Below are 15835 nucleotides of genomic sequence, written 5' to 3'. Positions count from 1 at the left end.
AGAGGTCTTAATTTTGGGCATACCATCCAGAGGCAAAATATCACACGTATATAACATACATAAAGACTCCATAGCTATTATTTTAAAACTTTAGGATAATGTATCGCACCTTGAAAAGTCTGCACAAATCATTTAACAAAGGCCCTCTTTCTAAGTGTGCAATTTAACCCTAGACAAATTTGCCCTGGGGGTTGGGGGTTTATTATCTTTTTTTTTAATCACCTGATATTAGCCTCTAGTTTTTATTTCATATCATGTGTGGGCTCAGACAACTCTATTGACTTTCTTTTAGTATGTTGAATTAACATCGTCTAAAGTGCAGATTTATATGCTGTCTTATAATCAGGCAGGGGAAACATTTGCCAGTGATACACTATGTCTATCACCACAATACAATCTATAATACAATCAACCATAAACAGATGCAATCACTTCACATAAAGTCTAAAAATATATCAATTTACCTACAAACTTTTATCTGATTTCCATCAACTCTTATACCTCTAGTCATAGCTATCTTTAGGACTTTATCAATAGGTCTTGGTCTTATAATTTTGGATACGGGAAGCATTCTCAGCCAGACGTAATGTCCATCTTCAAAATGCATTCAGGCAAAGTTGATACAACCTCTTCATATAAAATGAGCTTAAGCATTCCAACCTTCATAATCTTATCAACACATTTTTATATTTTCTCAATTTAATTGTAACCTGAGTCAGAGTCTTAAAGTTAGTCATTATTTTATTTTTGTATTTCTTTATTAATTTAGTCTTTTTATAGGTACCAATAAAACAATTATGGTAAGAACTCTCAAATTTTTTTTTTTACAATTTAGAAGTTTTTCTAATTTAAATGATCCGTCATCTGACCACATTGACGAGTAGGATCTTAAGAGTGACTCAAACCAACAAGTCTTTTACAGCTTAACCATGGACATAAGAGCTGTCCCCAAAAGAGAGTGCAAAAGAAGTAGTCCTCATAAGATCCAAAAAGTTCACTGCCAAAAATAGTCTAAGAAAACAAAGGCCTGTATTGCACAGGCAGAGTGCACTAATAAGCAATGGAGGGTGAAACAACAAAGAGCCCTAATGAAAGAAATTGGGACCCCTTATGACAAACTCCCCTGAGAGCTGACACAGCCAGACAAAGAGAGTGCTTCCTGGAAACCCAGTATATTCAACTAGCCACCGAGATGTACGTGCATCCTCTTGATGGCAGAGATCAGAAAGGTCACAAAGCCAAGCTCTCAAGACATAGACGTTTCATTATTTTTTTAAGGATCATGTTATTACAATAAACAAAATACAAAATAGTAGGTAAGATGTTTTGAATTTATATAAAAATTACAAGGAAATTTTTTCCAAATTTTTGCGTGGGGAACTTGAATTTGCTTCCGTGAGCATAACAGTTTTACCTCAGGTTTTTGGCTGAAATTATTATGAACAACTTCTAACAAATAATTTTTAATAATAATCTGAAAATTAATTTTTACAGCATTTATATATTTAAAGGAGTTGAAATTAAATTTAAAGAAATGATAGTAAAGCTATTCTTTTGACAAATGTCGATATTGAAATTTCTTGTTAAAATGAAAATAGAATTCAAATCCAGTTGAATGTTTACGTTACATATTTCAAAATCAGATAAATCTCGAATTTTCTGAATGTTCATGCATTGTTGGATAGTCATGTTCCAGCCTACACATCAGTAAAATAACAATTAGCAGAAAGGTACAGACATATAGGATAAATATGAAGACAGATTTGGGAGCCGGCATGGAGCTGCTTTTTCCAGGAGATGTTGCCAGTCCCACCTCTCTATCAATTCTTGCTTGACTGCATCTCCACGGACACCTGGAGCATGTGCCATCCTGCAGCGTCATGACTCCTTATCCACAATGAGGCTGTTGAAGTAGTTGTGCTCCCACAGGCCAAACCAGCAGGTTGTGGTGAAGCAGAGAGCAGAGCAGTGGATGTTGGGGTTATTCTCTGCGGGGTCCGTGGGGCCTGCCATCAGACCTTCTCTGCATGGGCTGCTTTCTGAAGAGTGCCTCGGGAGGCTGCCCGTGGTCAGAGCCTACCAGACCAGAGTGGCCAGCTGCCTCACCTTTGTCCCCATGTTTCTTGGCACATATATACTTCGCACTCTGATTGCAAAGCTCTTTTTGTTCACCACTGTTCCACTAGAAGAATGTCTGCTACAGAGTAGGTGCTTAGTAATATTTGTTGAATGAATGACAATAAACTGTCCAATATGTTATATTACCATATTCATCTTTATCTCAACATAAAACCTTTACTTTGTCTTTGTATGTCTAAAAAACTGACATTTACAGCAGCACTATTTGCCATAGCCAAAGTTGGAAACCACCCAAATGTCCACTGAGGGATGAATGGATTATCAAATGTGATATATCTATATATTGGAATGTTATTCAGCCTTAAAAAAGGATGAAATTCTGACACGTTACAACCAGGATGAACCTTAAAGATATTATGCTTAGCGAAATAAGGCAGATACAAAAGGAGAAATATTACATGATTCCACTTATAAGAGATACTAAGAGTAGTAAAATTTATAGAGATAGAAAGTAGAATAGTGGTTACTAGGGGCTGGCGAGAGGAGGTAACGTGGAGTTATGATTTGATGGGTACAGAGTTTCGATTTGGAATGATGTAAAAATAATTCTGGAGATGAATGGTGGTGATGGTTGGGTGAATGTGAATGTACTTAATGTCACTGAATTATACACTTAAAAATAGTTAAAAGGTAAATTTTATGTTTTGTTTACTTTACTATGATTTTTTAAAAAGGTGACTGTCAGGATTTGTGTAGAATAAGGGAACATGTTTCACCTCAAAGAAGTATCCAGGTCTGTACCTTAAAAAAAAAAACAGAGAACTTCAAAATGTTTTGAAAATGGCTTCTTATGACATTCATCATTGAAAGTAAAAGTTGTAGAGGCCAGGTGGCCCTAACTGCAGATGGAATGATGAGCTATTGAAACAATAATTTCCCTCCAACAAACATTTAAGGCTAGTGACTTGTCACATTATGTCCTTTATAAGGAAATATTTTTCAGCTATTACCAATCTCAAACAAATTTCTGTAAAATCATGAAAATATTATTTTTTCCTCTTGTTAAGAAATAAAAATAAAATGTTATATATGTGTTTAAAAGTACTACACAGGGAAGAAAGAGTAAAAAAAAAGGAAAAAAAATAAGTCATCTAACTTAGTAGCAGTTATATTTGTGTAGTGAGACCACAGATGGCTGTAAAAAAATTTCTCTCTATGTTTCTGTATTGTTCAATTTTTCTGTAACGAGTGTACTTTTAAAAACATCTACTGAAAAAGGACCTTGGAATTCTCTTCAGAATGTCCACTTATATCTTTTTCAAGGATAGTAACTCTCCTCTTATTTATTTTTAATTGAGGCTAGGATTTTGGAATAAGCCTGTTTCAAACTATTTATTATCCATTACCAGTCAATAACAGTGTTTTAAGCATTGCCTTGCCAATCTATAGACTTCAAATATTTAATTTACTATTTGCTGGAGTAAAAGATGCATTAACTACTCCTGCCCCATATCTTCATTTTCCTGGTTGTAAACCTGAGACCCTGTGCCACAGATTTTGCCCCTGAAGAGGTGCTTCTACAGGCTCTTAGGAGGTTCTGGGTCTGTTGACTCTCTGGTGGGGAAGACTGTGCCAGGGAGGAGTGGGAAGGAGCAGAAAGGGGGAATTGAGAATGGGGCTGAGGAAGTTAATGCTTATAATTTTTACTTCATTTTGTTTTGTAAAATTGAGATCCAACGAATACTCCGGCAAATATGTAAGTAGCTACATGGGAGGCCCAGGTGCATAAGGACCAGCAACCACATTGACAAAGGACCATTGATCTTGTCCACATAAAGTTAAGAAAAAATTGGGCTAGGAAGATCACTGGATATGAAGTCAGAGAGCAGAGTTTTATTTATTTATTTTTTCAATTTTTATTATTATTATTTTTTTGTGAGGAAGATTAGCCCTGAGCTAACATACGATGCCACTCCCCCTCTTTTTGCTGAGGAAGACTGGCCCTGGGCTAACATCCATGCCCATCTTCCTCCACTTTATATGGGACACCGCCACAGCATGGCTTGACAAACGGTGCGTATGTCCGCTCCCGGGATCCGAACCTGCGAACCCCGGGCTGCCACAGCAGAGTGTATGACCTTAACTGCTATGCCACTGGGCCAGCCCCAAGAGCAGAGTTTTAGATTCAACTTTGTCACTAACTTTCTGTGTGATCTCCAGAAGCTACCTTGCTTCTAGGAGGGCCTCATTTAGAAAATAGAATTATAATCATTTGTGAGCAATGAAATAAGGGTTATTTTATCAAAATTAAAATAGAATACAAATTTTTTTGCATTTATTACTATTATTCAAAATAACCAGAAAGATATGGTCTCTATCCTTAGGAAATTTCCAATCTAATAAAGCATAGCTAATGTATAAATGACTAAAATGTATGACAGAATATAATAGCCATAAGAAGCAAATACATGGTTTGGTGGAGACTCAGTAAATAAAGAAGGAAGGAAAGAAAGAAAGAAGCTTCATATTGGATTAGGGCAGTGAATGGTTTCGTGGAGGAGGTGATCCTTGAGATTGGCAGTGAAGGTAGGACTTGGACATCTAGCAATGGTGAGAAGAATACCAGGTAGAGAGAATGGCACAGGAAGAGCATGACGATGTGACAAACAAGTGGTCTGATTTAGCTGGGATTACAGGAATTATGAAGTAAAGTGGTGGGAGATATGGATAGAAAAATCGATGGAGTCAGATTACGGCCTATTTAGTTTGGGGAGTTGGGGCATTATTCTTTCTGTAGGAAGAGGCCACCATTTATAACATGTAGGCCTACCCAACTGGAGAGGTGGCTTTGTGTAGGATAGTCAGGAAGGAAGAGCGACTAGAGGTGAGGGGACCTGGTAGGAGCTGGTGCAATAGCCTGGGTGAGAATGATAGCGATGACTAAACAATAAGGACAATTAATATGTATTGAGTTCTTACTATGTTCCAGGCACATTCTGTGCATTATCTCATTTCATTCCACACTGCAGGTACTATTATTTAACATGCTGTTGCATTTGAAATAATTGAAACTCAAGAGTTTTAATAACTTGCTCAAGATTAAGAGCTGGTGTTCAAACCTAGAAATGTCTTTGTGCAAGACACATGTTCTTCAACAGAGCAAAGATTTGAATTATAGCCTTTCTTACAGCTTCTGATTTTTATAAATTAATTTAATCTCCTGGGTTTGCCAGGTTTTGTTGAATTGGAACACATTTTTGTTTTTTTTTTGTTTTGTTTTCTTTTGTAGGGCAAGAGATCAAACCCCAAGAAGACAGGATAGCATCCAATGAACAGATAACGCTAGAAAGTGGCCCTCCTGTCTTATATCAATCTACGGAGGCATTGCTCATCCCCAGGGTCAGTGCTTCTTTGCTTCCTGACCTGGATCAGGCCCTAGGAGCTAACTTTCAGAGCTGAACACTAATTATCACCCAGGAAGTTTTGTTATTTTAAATTGCCTTGATTAATTAGTTCCTCTGACATTGTTTAGGAATGAGCTAATAATTTCTTTCAAGGTTAGTAATTGCCCGTCTCTGTGCACCCATTCAGTCTTAATGATGCTCAAGGTGTCTTGTTAGAAAGAGGATCAGTAACCATGTTGGGCCTTGGAGCCTCAGTCTCACACTGGCAAGAATAGTTTGTCAGCATTTTGCTGTAATGGTTTCTCTGAAGAATTAACTACTCATTGTTCAGGCTTCAAACTCCTATATAGTTTTTTGAGTCACAGAAATGTTAGAAGTGAAAACTACCTTACAGACAGCCTGGGCTGAGCCCTGTCTTTGTCTGGTGAGGGAGCTAATAATCAGAGTGAGGAACTGATCTGTTCAAGGTCATCGAGTTAGAAGCACAATCATGTTAAGAACTCGATCCTCCTGATGTTTAGGGCAATTACTCCTTCGAGGGCCCCATGGTACCTGCTCATACAAAAAGGAAGGAAAGAAAAGAGGGAAGGAAATGAAGAAAGAAAGGAAATCTCAAATAGCCATCACACTAAAAGGGAAATTTAACATTTTATGATTAACTCATGACTATTCCCAAAGGAGCTTCCGATAAAAAAAAATAAAGATGATTACATTCTTGAGGGATTTTAGAAATTTGCAGTAGAGAAGTACAAGAGATTTTTTTTGGAAAGAGAGTCAGTGCTTCTTGGTACTTTCTGATGAAGACAACAAGGGGAAGGAAATAGTTTTGAGCACTCAAATAATGATCAATATAGCACAGGGAAATAATTAAATTTGCTCCCCTTTTCTTTTACTCTGTTCTCTTCTACTCCATTTTTTTTTTAAGTGGATCTTTCCTCTGAGAGATGTTTGATTGATATAATCTTCTGAATGTATATAGCTATGCTATACACACACACACACAAAATAGAGCAAATATACGACAGAGAAAACATTGTACTAGCTTGGGGGGAGGCCCTGAAATATTGAAATGATAAGTTTAAATAGTTAGATATTACAATGCTAAGATTTAAGATAAAAATAAGAGGATTGCAATAAAAAGTCATGTGGAATTATGCAAAAGAGTGATAGGGGACCCCAGTCTTACAGCGTACACGGTAGTAAACTCAAAATGGATTAAAGACTTAAATATAAGACCTGAAACCATAAAAACTCCTAGAATAAAACACAGGGGAAAAGATTCTTGACGTTGATCTTGGCAACGATTTTTGTATATGGCACCAAAAGCACAGAAAACAAAAACCAAGATAAACAAGCAAAACTACATCAAATTAAAAAGCTTCTTCAGGGGGCCGGCCCAGTGGCGCAAGTGGTTAAGTGCGCGGTCCAGTGCTGCGTGTCAGGGCCCAGGGTTCGCCGGCTCACATCCCAGGCACACACTGACACACCGCTTGTCAAGCCATGTTGTGGCGGCGTCCCATATAAAGTAGAGGAAGAGGGGCATGGATGTTAGCCCAGGGCCAGTCTTCCTCAGCAAAAAAAGAGGAGGATTGGCAGATGTTAGCTCAGGGCCGATCTTCTTCACAAGAAGAAAAATAAAATAAAATTAAAAAAAACTAAAAATCTTCTTCAGGGGTCGGCCCCGTGGTGTAGCAGTTAAAGTGCACGCACTCCACTGCTGGTGGCCCAGGTTTGGATCCCGGGCGTGCACCAATGCACCGCTTGTCTGGCCATGCTGTGGCAGGCATCACATATAAAGTGGAGGAAGATGGGCACAGATGTTAGCCCAGGGCCAGTCTTCCTTAGCAAAAAGAGAGGAGGATTGGCATGGATGTTAGCTCAGGGCTGAGCTTCCTCACAAAAAAAAAAAAAAACCTTCTTCACAGCAAAGGAAACAATCAACATAATGAAAAGGCAGCCTACGTATTGGGAGAAAATATTTGCAAATCATAAATCTGATGAGTTAGTATCCAAAATATATAAGGAACTCAAACAACTCAATAGCAAGAAAAAAAGACCTAATTAAAAAATCGGCAGAGAACCTGAATGTTTTTCCGAAGAAGATATATAAATGGCTAATAGGTATAGAAAAAGATGTTCAACATCACTAATCATCAGGGAAATGCAAATCAAACCACAGTGAGATATCACCTCACAACTGTTGGGATGACTATTATCAAAAAGACAAAAGGTAACAAGTGTTGTCAAGGATGTGGAGAAGAGGACTCATGCATTTTTGGTGGGAATATAAATCGTTACATGCATTATGGAAAACAATGTGGAGGTTCCTCTAAAAATAGAACTACCGTATGACCCAGCAATCCCCACTTCTGAGTATATATCCAAAGAAAATGTAATCAGTACCTTGAAGAGATATCTGAGCTCCCATGTTCATTGCAACATTATTCACAATAGCCAAGATATGGAAATAATCAGTGTCCATCAATAGATGAATGGATAAAGCAATTGAGAGATATATATCATATATATATCACCAAATATATATATAACTTGCTTTAAAAATGAAGGAGACCCTGTATTTTATGACAACATGGATGAATCTGGAGGATATTATGATAAGTGAAATAAGCCAGACTGAGGAAGAAAAATACCACGTGATCTAACCTACACATAGAATCTAAAAAAGTCAAATTCATAGAAGTAGAGAGTAGATCAGTGGTTACCAGGGGCAGGGAGGTGGGGCAAATGGGGAGATGTTGGTCAATGGATAGAAAGTTTCAGTTATGTAAGATAAATAAGTTCTAAAAACTAATGTATAGCATGGTGACGATAGTTAATAGCATTTTATTTTATACTGGAAATTTGCTAAGAAAGTAGATCTTAAGTGCTCTCACCATACACACAAAAATAATAATGATGTGAGGAGATGCCTATGCTAATTAGCTTGACTGTAGTAATGATTTCACTATGTATATGTAAACCAAAACATGATATCGTGCACCTTAAATATATACAACTTTTTTGTGTGTGTGTGTGAGGAAGATCAGCCCTGAGCTAACATCCATGCCAATCCTCCTCTTTATGCTGAGGAAGACGCCCTGAACTAACATCCATACGGATCTTCCTCCACTTTATGTGGGATGCCGCACAGCATGGCCTGACAAGCGGTGCGTGGGTGCGAGCCCAGTTTCCGAACCCCGGCCACCAGCAGCGGAGCGTGAGCACTTAACCGCTATGCCACCGGGCCGGCCCCTATATTTAATTTTTATTAATAAAATAAAATTCAAAAAAGACATGGATGTTTATTTTCTCTCTTTTATATAATGAAAAATACAGGTAATTTGTTGTCTATATTGGGTAATAGTTATACTATTTATTTTTTGGTTTATGTTTTTATATTGAAAAATAATATATGTTCATGGTAAACATTCCAATAAGATATGCGAATGAGTACACAATAAGAAGTGATCATCGCAGCCCAGACCTCCAGCTTCCTTCTCTAACATGGATCAATATTAATAGTTCCTATCTTTCCTTCCAGAGGGTTTTATCAATTTACAAGAATTTACATGAATATATCTTTGCACACACAGGCAAATGGAAAGATATTGTACACACTGTTCTGTCCATTGCTTTTTGTAATTTCAAAAATAACCCAAAGATGATTAAGTTTCAGCACATTAACTAATCAATTAACTAACTCAACAAATATTTACCAAGTGCTTCTGTGCTGAGTGCTATGCAAGGGACTACGCTAGGGAGGGCATATAATACATTGGTGAGCAAAAACAGATATGGACCCAGCTTTCTTAGGGTTTACAGTTTAGGGAAGAGACAGGAAACATATGACCGCAAATACATGTAAATTCTTCAACATAATTAAGTGCTGCAAAGTTGGAATTCTTACTCACGGATATTTTGAAAGATATGGATTCTACAAAAGCATTTAGTGTAGCAGAGCCTGGCTAGTAGAAGATGCTTCTTCCTGAACAAATGTGTGGATATATTAAATGTGTGATATTACTTTTACACACCACAAGGTGGCAAAAATTCTCCAAGAAAGATGTCTTTTCCCTGTTAAGCTATAGTTGGAACGTATTTTTTGCCTCTTCATGTATGGATAAACGATTACATAAAAAGGCAAAAGTTTTAAATATATCATTTATAAGCAATGTCATTAATTATATTTAATATATTTATAAAGATAGACAAACCATTTTTAATTCTTTTTTATTTCTATTACATAGGTTACATTAACACATGCCTGTTACTAAAAAAAGTCAAAAACTGTAAAGAATATAGAGGAAAAATGAAAACCTCCTTCAACCTTCCCCTTCATCTTTGGACCCCTTCAAACTCAACACTCTTCTCATGAGATAACAACCACCTACTCCCACCTTTTTAAATAAACTATGTTTTTTTAGAGCAGTTATGTTTTCACAGTAAAATTTATTGGAAAGTATAGACAATAATTTCTTTTTAACAGATCTTTTTTCCCCTTTCAATTTGCCTCTAAACAATATTGTAATATATATCTGCTAGCAATTACATTTTCCACAATTAAATTATCTTCCTTAAAGGTAGGGGTTACATTTTTGTTTGTTTTTGATTTTTAACAATTGCAATTCCTGTTTAGTTGTTGGGTTTTTAATATATATTTTTTTGATTTTTAAATGAATGACCAATTTTAATTGGGATGGGCTAGACTATATTCCATTTCAAGTTCTGGGACGTGTCATCTTTCTGCTAATTGGTGACTTGGAGAGCCAGTTTTCTTCCTTCTTTCGGCATCACCGTCACCGAACATGGCCGCTGGGATTTGGCAGAAGGGGAGGAGAAAGGATGGATGATGTGGATGATTGTGTATGGGGTTTTATTGTGTATTTATATTTCCAGAAATAGAAATGGTGTACCTCATTTTTGTCAAATCCTATTGGCCAGAATGTAGTCACATGATCCTAGCTTAGCTATAAAGTTGACTGGGGACTGTGATCTTCCTCTGTGTCTAGAAGAGTAGATGGGCTTGGTGAACATCTAGCCTGTCTATATTTAGTAGAAGGTAAGCTCCTTGAGAACAGGGGCACTTTTTTCCCTTTAAGATAAAATTAAATGGAAGGACAAAACATTACCCCACAAACGTTTGTTTACATTGATGCTGTTATTCACACTCACGATTCATAATCACTTTGCTTTGATTTGAAATTCTTTCATATGAAAACCAGTAATTGTTCATTTAGGATGTCTTCTCTCTCTCTCTCTTTTTTTTTAATCAAAACAGCAATATAAAATATCAGTATACCCTTACTTACTTCCTTTTCTTGGCAGTGTTTTCATAAGTTTTACCTAGGTTTCTTCTTCTGGATATGTTCAAAATGATAAAATGAGACTTGATTTTAATGTTTGGCTGACAACTCTTTTCAGCAGTCAAATCTAGAAGGTCAGAGTTCTAAGGTACTCTAAAGGAAATTTCATCTAGCTTACCCTTTCTTGCCCAAATTCCTTTGGTAAAATCCATTTCAGAAACTGTCTACATCACTCTAGAAGTCCTTCATTTTGAGGGATACAAATCTGAAACCTGTAGCCCAATGGCTCTGAACCATGGACCCTACGGAGAATCTAACAGACCCTCTTGAACACATAAGCATGCAAACAAGATTTCTCCTGAACATTTTCAAGGGTGAATCTTGTACCCTTTGAGGCCCATCTATGTTTTTCCTAGTGAACAATGGACCCAAATTTAGACCTTCTGCTCCAGTAGAGGTAGAGAAAACCATTTTGGTGAAAAAAGGGGATAGAGGACTAAGTTTTAGAGCATCTAAGACTTACAAAGTGTGTTGCTAGGAGTTCCGATTATGCTGGCTCTGACATGAACTCTCTTCATGGTCTTGGGCAAGTCTTGCAACTTCTCACAATCACACTAAGCAATTGCTTTGCTCCGTAGTCATGACAACCTGAACTATAAGCAGCACAAGGACTCTTTCTACGTTGTTCACTTGTTCGCTGTTGGGTCTCTAGTGATTAGCACATAATTGGATAAATTGTCCATAGTCACTGTTCAATAAATATTTGGCCTGTGGGCTAAATGAGGCCTGAAATATTTCTATTTCATTCTATTTCTGATTTTGTCTAAAGTCAGCATCATGAAAATAAAAAGAGGAAAATTGGGCAAAAATAATTTCATTTATTCAGTCACTCATCTATGAACACTGAGCAAGTCTTCTTCTACTATCATTAGAATGGAGGTGAGGAAGGAGCTCCTGGAAAAGGGCATCATCAGGGCACAGGTATCTAGAAATGTGGCCTTGGTCACACATATCTGGTTCATGGTACACTGTGGGGTAAATGGACAAGAGAGATACAGACTCCCTAAAAGGATAGAAGGGGTTTTGTCACTTGTCACACTCTCTCTTCAGCTTCCTCCCCTGAGAAATAAAGCTATTTCATAAGTGCAAAGTGCAGAAAAGGAGTTAACCATTCACAAATACAGAAAGTCTTTCTTATCTAAGGAAGACAGATATGAGGAAAATGTCTATTGATGTGAATACACTAACATGGGAAACAAAACCAACATTTTCTAGCATATTATAATGAAGCATTTCACTGGAATAGATCTTGGAATATAAAACAAAGATCTTGAAATGCTACACAGAATTTCAACTATGGACCAGTTCATACACCTAGATAGTAAGAAATTAAGTATTGAAAGGGACATAAAATTTTCAACACCTCATTATGGTTATTCATGGCTCATTCACAAAGAGTGTTATTTTCACAAAATCCATTGGAGAACTTTCTCAGTTTTCTCAAAGGTTTCTCTTAACTTGTGTATCTCAATTCTCTTTGAAGCTCTATTAAAATGTAATCCATATTGGTTTTTCTTCAATTGTTAAACAGCCACATGTCAGATCTTCAGAGCTCAACAGATATATCTGCAATTTGAACATTTTTCTAACATGACAATTTCATTGTCATCAATTTTCATTATGTCTGTGTTGTATTTTCAGAAGATAACATTAAGAAGTAAACAAAATTCTGACCTTCAAATAAGTTGGCTTCTTTGTTGATCAGGTTATCTATTGTGAAGCCAAGAGGTATGTTTGAGTGTCCAGCATTTTCTAAGTTTTCATTTCTGTGAACACTTTTTGTGTTTTTATGTGTTTCTCAGCATAATCACAGAGTAATTAGGATTTGGATCATAAATACACATACAGAACCTCTATTTTACTCCATTTCCTCACTCCTCCAGGCTGGAGGTCTCTTGCATTTGGGAATATCAGAACAGAGCCCCTTTTCTTGGTGGGTGGCTGAATGTTATTGCCAATTTTTCTCTCCACTCTCCCATCTCTCATACTCTATTGATAGTACCAATGGGTGGAGATTTGTGAATAATGAGAGAGTGATTTTGCTTACCATAAAAGCTGCAATTCCTGAAATTTTAGTGCCCTGTCTCCCAAAAAAAGATACAAAAAACACATCAGGGTTCAAAATAGAGAAATTAAATGATAACATTCATACTAATTCTAAATTTATATATTGATTATTATATATTTTAAACAAAGTTCTAAACTTTACATGTATTAACTTATTTACCAAATTATTCAGAGAATGCTTAAACACAGTTGCTGTGCATTTTCTGTTTTTTAAAACAATTTCATTTTTTTGTGTGTGTGTGTGAGGAGATCAGCCCTGTGGTAACGTCTGCCAATCCTCCTCTTTTTTTTGCTGAGGAAGACTGGCCTTGGGGTAACATCCATGCCCATCTTCCTCCACTTTATATGGGACGCCGCCACAGTGTGGCTTGAAAGCAGTGTGGCGGGGCACGCCCGGGATCCGAACCCGTGAAGCCCAGGCCGCCACAGCGGAGTGTGCGCACTTACCCGCTTGCACCACCGGGCTGGCCCCCCAATTTCATTTCTTAAAGAAGTATTATTATCTCATACATTTTTCATTTTTCTCAATTGCATTATGTTTAGGAAATTTCCCCACTGCTCTGGACAGATTTTATCTCTTTGAACTGTTTGAAGTTTGAAGGAGATAACAGCCGTAACATGCTCAACCCTGTGCCAGGCATTTAGCAAGCACTTAGAATTGTAACTACTCCTTTGTTAGGATCTGAGAGTAGGGGACAAGTGTGGAGGGAACCCTGAATTCTTGGTGTTAACTGTGCTCTGTACAGAGTGTACTGCATTGGGGATCACCTTGTGCAAAGTGGGGGAAGTGACTAATTCTGTTTGTGCAGGGGTGCGGGGAATGTAAAATGTTTTAGGTTAACTCTTGACTTGAATTGTGTGGCATGAATAGAAGCAAACCAGATGGAGTAGTGTGCAAGAGCACTGCAAGCACGAGGAGCAGCATGTAGATATCTAAAGAGAGGTGGTCATGGTGGAGGCTTTTCTAGATGACAGCACAAGAGTTCTGAGGGTCTGCACCATCAACAGCATGGTGGTGGGGAATACCAGAAGATGTGGCTGGAGAGGAAGGCTATAAATTATGAGACTTCAGTGTCTTGTAAAGGAGCTTGACCCATTGTCTTGTCAAGTTGCCATATTGGTCTTAGGTTGTTGAGAGGGGCAGGTGATTTATAACAGGGCCACAAACAACAACAATAACATTTTTACCTCTTTTAGTTTCTACTTGTAGAAATGAAAACAACAAAGCCTCAATCTGTCTAGTCATTTTGTTTTGAATCTCCTCTATTACACAAGAGTCTCTAATAAATTGAAGAACACAGTCAGTGAGTATGAATCTGTTTCCTCTTCCCATCCTTCCAAAAACTGGCCTCTGGCCCCTGGTGCCTGACACAGTTGACCCAGCTGCTGAGATCAAAAGATGTGAGAACTGCAGGTTTAGGAGATGGTTAAGTAGGTTGCACATGATTGATCTACACCAACATACGTGTCTCTCTAATTTTTTTGACTCCTTCCTTTACAAAGAATGTAAGCGATGGTCTTGCATCTCATTTGTATTGAGTATAGGCCTCTGCTGATGTTATTTCTTGGTTTATCTTCCTTTATTCAATTTCCTGGGTACCCATTCCCCACAAGCTCCTCAGACCCTGACAATCAGCACAATCCCACATCAGGTGTATACACATGTCCTCCAAGAGCCGTCCTTCCACTCCACATCTGGATTGTGCTCGGATCTAATTCTCTCTTCGACCTGGAAGCAAAGAGGGATGTTGAGCGTAGGAACAGAGAAGATATTGACATATCCTGCAAGACATCTGTCCCTACAATGTCATTAAAAGATTTTTTTCCCTGAGAGAGAGGAAAGTGGCTGTTTTCAAAGACAAGGAAATTTCAGAGATATTTGTGTGTTAAAGGTTTCATCACCAACTCCTATATGTATATTACTTCCCAATTATCTCTCAGATATGACTGTTTTTCACCAAATTGTTTACTATCACCCAGTCCGAGTACTATCAGCTATTGCATGGGTTTCCAAAATAGTCATCTGAACCTCTCTGCCTTCACACTTCTATTTTTCATGTTGTAAAGAGAGTTTTATTTGACCACAGCATGCATCTGATTAAACTCATCAGTGGCTTCCCAGTGCACTTAGAATATACTCTGAATCATTAACATGGACGCCCAGTCCCTATGCTGTCTGAACTTGCCCACCTCTCCTGCCTAATTCAGTGCAGCTGTATTTATCTTTCCAAAGTCCAGCCACTATGAACTTCCTTCCCTTCCTAGAATCCATGGTGCTTTTTCTCAAGTGGGATCCTTGCATTTCCTGTGACCTCACAAGACTACTCTCCCTACCCTCCCTGCAGCTGCCACCCCTACCATCATCACTCACTATGACTGGTGACCTCCTATTATTGTCATTCCGTTCTCAGTTTAATATAACCTCCTCAGACAAATCTTCCCTAAAGTCCCACACTATGTCAGATACTGTAGTAAAATCTTATGGCACCTTAATATTATGACTGCAATACTAGTCATAATTGATAATTATAAATGTATTTAATTATTTGATTAACTCCCCCATGATGCCATAACTTCCACAAGGGCAGGCACTGTATCTCCCTCTATTTTATTTTCATTTTTACTTCTGCTTGTTTTTTGATTTTTTTCACTGATATTTATTAAAACCTTTATATATGTTATCTCATTCAATCTTCACAACAACTTTATGAGGAAGACAAGTTATTTCCACTTTATAGATAGTAAAACTGAGGCTTGGTGAGTTTAAGTGCACTGCTCTTGGTCACACAACTCATGAGTTGTAGACCTGAGGTTCACTCTTAGACAGTCTCTGTCCTGAATTGTCTCTTGGCAATAACTAAGCCCACCTAAGACCTTACCTCGCCTCCCAGATGTATCTCCCCCAGCTTCTCCCTCAGTGCT

Source organism: Diceros bicornis, assembly GCF_020826845.1.
Source record: "Diceros bicornis minor isolate mBicDic1 chromosome 3 unlocalized genomic scaffold, mDicBic1.mat.cur SUPER_3_unloc_1, whole genome shotgun sequence".
Classification (NCBI taxonomy): Eukaryota; Metazoa; Chordata; class Mammalia; order Perissodactyla; family Rhinocerotidae; genus Diceros; species Diceros bicornis.
This window is presented reverse-complemented; position numbering follows the sequence as displayed.